This window comes from Corythoichthys intestinalis, chromosome 3 (assembly GCF_030265065.1).
Source record: "Corythoichthys intestinalis isolate RoL2023-P3 chromosome 3, ASM3026506v1, whole genome shotgun sequence".
Taxonomy (NCBI): domain Eukaryota; kingdom Metazoa; phylum Chordata; class Actinopteri; order Syngnathiformes; family Syngnathidae; genus Corythoichthys; species Corythoichthys intestinalis.
This window is the reverse complement of record NC_080397.1, coordinates 64,631,193-64,637,192: the sequence shown is the minus strand read 5'-3', so window position 1 is coordinate 64,637,192 and position 6,000 is coordinate 64,631,193. Positions and strand designations below refer to the sequence as shown.

Sequence of the window (6,000 nt, the reverse complement as noted above, 5' to 3'; positions counted from 1 at the left end):
ATAACTCCAAATCCAGACTTCCGCGTGTTAATTCGTTTGATTGTCATTGATCATTTTTGTGTGATTATGATGTCAGCATATTCAACTATGGAAAGAACCAAGTAATAAAAATATTCCATTCATTCATATCTACAATGTGTTACCATAGATTTCATTACTTTTGACTTAACACTTGTTCATTCTTTGCGCGATGCCTTACCATTGGGGGCCGAGCTTGAATCTTCATTTAGTAGAAGTTGAAGGCAGCACATAGTCATGTCAAAGCCTGGTTTAAGCTTGGATTTTGGAAGAACTACGAAAGCTGTACCGCATACATACAGGAAGGACTGTCTCAGAAGTGATTTATTCGAGGATTCAAAGTAAATATTATATTTTTCGTACCACGCATGCATTTTGAAACGTTGTGAAAAGAAATCAATGGGAGAATGGGAACTGCTATGGTCATTCTTTGACATATCTACGTAAAATATATGCATAACTGCCCAGTTTTTAGCTCTTTCAACAAAGAATCAAGACAGTTTTATGTCCATTTCTATAAAGAATTCAGTGATTAAAGCAATTATTCGCAAGAATTTTCTTCTTTGTTTACACATGGAGGCTGCTTAAGGACGAGCTGCACATTTGCCATATTTAAGTAAAATACATGCTACCTGCACAGTTTCTTTTGCTTTTAACCAAGTATTGAGACTGTTTTACATCCATATGTATGAAGAATTCGAGGATTTAAGCATTTATTCGCTAGAATTTTCGCCAGAAAAGCTCTGTTTAGGCCAGGTGGCCTCTCGCCTCATTTGCTAACAGAGAAGCATTGTACTTAGACAATATACGTAAAATAAATGCTAACTGCACGGTTTCTTTGCTTTTAACCAAGAATCGAGACTGTTTTACATCCATATGTATGAAGAATTTGGGGATTTAAGCATTTATTCACAAGAATTTTCTCCAGAAAAGCTCTGTTTATGCCAGGCAGCCGCTAGCCTCATTCGCTAACAGTATATAGTGTATAATGATTATAAAGGGCTATTGTATTCTATAATAAGTTGTGATTGTATATAGAATTTTTTAATAATCTATTTACGTATTATTTATAATTAAATTTAATGATTTATTAGTTGTTGAAAACTTGCAGTAAAAAAAAAAAAAAAGAGTTGCTATTTTGGTCAAAAACTTATATGATATGTTAAATATTGCTATTGATGATTTTTTTGTGCATCTAGTGTAAAATCTGATAAATAATAATAATAATGAATAAATAATAAAAAATAATTGGGATCAATATAAGGGAACGACTTTGAATTTTTTGATGCCGCTGCTCATGGAGACTTATAAATGGCTAAGGTTGGTGCCTGTTTTGGTTTTAGGTCGGTAGGAGCTTTGGTTTTGAAAATATTTGCATTTGGAAGTTTTTGAAAAAATCGGCCCTCTACGAATCGGCCCCGTTTCCCCGTCATGTCAATAGGTTATGAAGTCTATTGTGTTCTTTTTTACTTTGGTCTTTCTGGAGTCTTCAACTTGCCTCTCTCTATTTTATTAATTTTTATTTGACACAACGACGACTTTAAACTCACTAAAGGTGAGCAGCGCTCGATTTCCCCCTCAAAGTATGCCCCCGGTCGGTGAAGGGAGGAGGCTAACGGCGGGGGGGGGGGGTGCGTGATTGACACTTCCTACTCGGGGATTAGCCGCCAGCTAATGCTAACGCTGAAGCCCAGACGGCAAGCAGCAAAAGTGGACGCCGAGTGATTTGGAGACTTTAAATCGACGTCACTCGACTCGGAGGCGGCAACTTGAGCGCCGTTCACTCTTCTTTGGATTCCCGGGATCATATTTGGAGGATTAACGCGTGCGTCGCAAGTGTTCAACTCGTCTCATTGGCTGACAGCCGCGGCCGACCGCGGGGTCGAGGGGCACCTGCTCCGCGTCTACGGCCGTCGTAGTGGCACCTCTCGTCGGGGCAGAGGACAAGGACGCTCGCTCGCTCCGAGTCGGTGGTGAGTGCCACACGCGCATCGACGCACGAATTGGCGCGCGCGCGGAGAGAGTGCGAACGTGACGGCAGGTGCATGAGATGGATGGATTATCATTTCGGCCGTGTCACGCAATGTGGGTCAGCGTGAAAAGTGCGCCGTGACACCTGGATAATCATCCGTTGAGAGGCTCTTTACTATTAACGCCATCACCGTTTCCCCTCACAATCTTGTCATCACGTCCCCTTATCGTCCTTGCCTCGCTTTCATTTTTAGAGACGACGTTTCATTCAAATGAAATGTTTGGCTTTGATTTTTTTCTTTCTAAATGGGTCCTTATCGATTTTCTCGAGTGCCGTGAATGCAGCACACTCGGGTTCAAAGTAAACGCGATCGTAGTAAGAAGAGTCGAAAAATGATGTCATCCTTCCTTCCTGCGCGCGCGCGTACACGGAGGCGGAAGTGTGCGTCAAAACGTGCGCGCGCGAGCCGTTGTTTTTGTCGTTGTGTTGAAAGAAGCGCGCCGCGCTCGTCAGATGTCACGCGACTGGACGTGCGTCGATGGCATGGCGGAACAGCTTTTGTCGTCTCTTCTCTATTGTGGCTTCTTGTAAGCTTGTTGGACAATTGTCACAGGTGGCACCGGCTCTTATGTTTAGAAAAATGATTGGTCGGTTGTTTGAAATTCATAGAATTTGATTTGACGCTCACTCTCAGCACAGTTTTTGACAGCTCTTTAAAACAACTCTCACCAAGGGTGGGTGAAAAAGCCTCAAAATGATCCCAGATAGAAGACCGACATTGAAAAGATGTTGGATCAACATTCCGCTGTCGATCTTATATCGTTGAATCAACGACACTTTTGCACACACAATTAATGTTGCTTCAACGTTGAAAACCTTACAAAGGCTTAACGTCGTTTCGATTATTATTCATATTGGAACAACACTGAATCAATGTTATGTTTTCGACCAAAACGCCCACTCATCCATGATTCAATGACTTTTCAATCATATTTCCTGGTCAATCATAAATCAACTATTTGTCAACATTAGTTCATCAACTATAAAACAATGTTAACCCGACCGTCGCCTGTCATGAGGATAGGATGAAAACAATGACAGAAGGGGGAAAAATAAGTAAGTGAACCATCACATTTAATATTTTGTGCCCCCCCCCCTTTGGCAGCAATAACTTCAACCAGTTGCTTCCTGTAGCTGCAGATCAGTCTGGCACATCGATCTTGACCCATTCCTCTCTACAAAACTGCTGTAGTTCAGTCAGATTCCTGGGATGAGTCGCTGTCTTTAGGTCATGCCACAGCATCTCAATGGGGTTCAAGTCTTGACTTTGACTTGGCCACTCCAGACCATGTATTTTGTTCTTCTGAAGTTGATTGACTTCTGTGTTTTGGATCATTGTCCTGTTGCAGCATCCATTCTCTTTTTAGCTTCAACTGTCTGACAGACGGCCTCAGGTTTTCCTGCAAAACTTTTGAATTCATTCTTCCATTAATGATTGCAAAGATTTTCCAGGCCCTGAAGCAGCAAATCAGCCCCAAATAATGATGCTCCCTCCACCATGCTTCATGGTGGGGATGAGGTGTTGATGTTCTATTTTTCCTCCACACATGACATTGTGTGTCATCAATCAATTTTGCCACATGGCAAAAATATGTCACATGGCAAAAACAATGCCTGATGGCACACTCAATTTTGCCACATACCCAGGAAAATACCACAAACCAAAATCCATTTTGCCCCCAACAAAAAAATAAAATAAAAAAATAACACAATGCTAAGAAAAAGCCACATGTCAAAATCAATCTTGGCACTTGGCAAAAAAAAGCTACATGGCAAAATCAATTTTGCCACATGAAAAAAAATGCCACATGGCAAAATCAATTTTGACACATGGAAAAAAAAATGCCACATGGCAAAAACAATGCCAGATGGCAAAATCAACCTACCCAGAAAAATACCACATACCAAAATCCATTTTGCCAAATGGAAAAAAAAGACACAATGCTAAGAAAAAGCTACATGGCAAAATCAATGTTGACACATGGGGAAAAAAATGCCACATGGAAAAAACAATGCCGGATGGCAAAATCATTTTTGCCACATACCCAGAAAAATACCACATACCAAAATCCATTTTGCCAAACACAAAAAAAAAAAAAAAAAAGGCAAAAAAGCTACATGGCAAAATCAATGTTGACACATGGAAAAAAATGCTACATGGAAAAAACAATGGCACATTGCAAAATCAATTTTGACACATAGAAAGAAAAATGCCACATGGCAAAAACAATGACAGATAGGCAAAATCAATTTTGCCACATATCCAGAAAAATACCACATACCAAAATCCATTTTGGTAAATACCAAAAAAAGAGCCGCATACCAAAATCCATTTTGCCACATACCCCCCAAAAATACCACATGGCAAAATCCATTTTGCCAAATACAAAAAAAAAAAAAAATACAAAAAAAATGCCACATGGCAAAAAAAAAAAAGCCACATGGCAAAATCTTATTTGCTACATGGCAAAACCCATTTTGCCACATGGCAAATACCACTTTTGGCTCTCGCTGTCTCTAAACTAATGTCCAAAAAATGAAAGTCAAGTGCACATTTAAATCTGAAATTGTCACATAGCAATAAAATGTGAAGCGTTTCACATGAAGACAAGATGCTGCAGTTGAGCATTTGATCAACATTTCATTCCCAATGCACTTCCTGCGGAAAGTAGGCCAGGTCATTTGTCCTTTTTCCACCCGTTTTGTAAGCGTCACGTTAATGTTTGATTGACTCGGGTGTCGGCGGGGAGATTACGAAGACTAATATAGCTTTATGGGTCATACAATTGTCAGATGAGTCAGGTTGCAAGAGTGAATACATACTGTATGACACTATTTATCGCCCTCGGTAAAGACAAATGTTGGCTTTATTTGGATCAGTCTGGTAAATGGCACCGATTTGAAATCAAAATCATGTTATTACAAGCAATTGATTTCATTTCTTTTGATATTTATTACCAGGGGTGTGACAAACGTTCGTTTGTTCGAAACCAGGGCATTCACTGCCAGACTTTCCATTTTGGGGGCGTTTACAGGTCACTTGTTGTTAATTTTAGGCCATTCACAGGTCACATCCTGTTCAGTTTGAGTCGTTGCCTACTCATTATGGTAGATTCCCGGGTCACTTTCAAAACTGAGGGAAAGCATTATTAAAAAAAAAAAAAAAAAAAAATCCTAAATTAATCAGACAGGCCTTATCTTTATGTACAGGTGCGTTTGAACAATTTCAGGCCGGTTACATTCCCGTCTTGGGTTCGACTGACGTCAGCGCATCCTCCTCGCCGGCTCCTAAAAATAGACGCCAGCTCAGCGGCCCTCGCATCACATGAGTCAAACGTGGCCGCTATGGTTAGCCATCTTAAGTCTGGCTGACACGCTCCACTTGACTAAAAAAAACAAAAAACGATGGTCATGGTGGGGTTTTGCGCTTGCTAAAAATAGACCTGCCCTACTAAATAATGCCCACGTGATGGTGGGCCAATAGTGCTGCTAATGTAGATCACAGAGACGGTGACAGTGTGGAGGTGGGAGCGTTTGAAGTGGGGGTGGGGCATTTTCCCACCAACCCCTTTCATTAGGTCAGTGTTTCTTAACCTTGCTAAAGGTAATGAACCAGTGCCGACCCTGAGCGTAGGGCGGCAACCTTTGGACTGGGTGCCAAATTGCTTTGTGGGAAAAAAAACCCTCCATGCTACGCTCAAGGGTTAAAGTCCTCTGTCGTAGTGACGCAAGAGTTCAATCATGATATCACGACAATATCATGATATATCTCCATTTCGATATTTTGTCACACCCCTAGTTTCCAAGCATGCAGCTTTCTTTAGCGTTGCACTGCGTCATAATCACAGTGTTTTTTGAAATCAAGTTATTCTGACCAATAATGCACCATAATGAAGCCAAGACAAAAGATGGCTACAAGGCACGATTGTTTGGCCTTTTTGTTAATAGTT

General features: G+C 40.8%; 1 protein-coding gene across 1 annotated transcript in view; it reads left to right on the top strand.

Annotated features, from left to right (window-relative positions):
* The first annotated feature begins 1,649 nt into the window (after nt 1–1,649).
* taok3a (TAO kinase 3a) overlaps nt 1,650–6,000 on the top strand; it is a 65,306-nt gene continuing 60,955 nt past the window's right edge. Inside the window, exon 1 of the mRNA XM_057831175.1 lies at nt 1,650–1,991. The gene's annotated coding sequence lies outside the window, so the exon portion shown is untranslated. The remainder of the gene's footprint in view (nt 1,992–6,000) is intronic.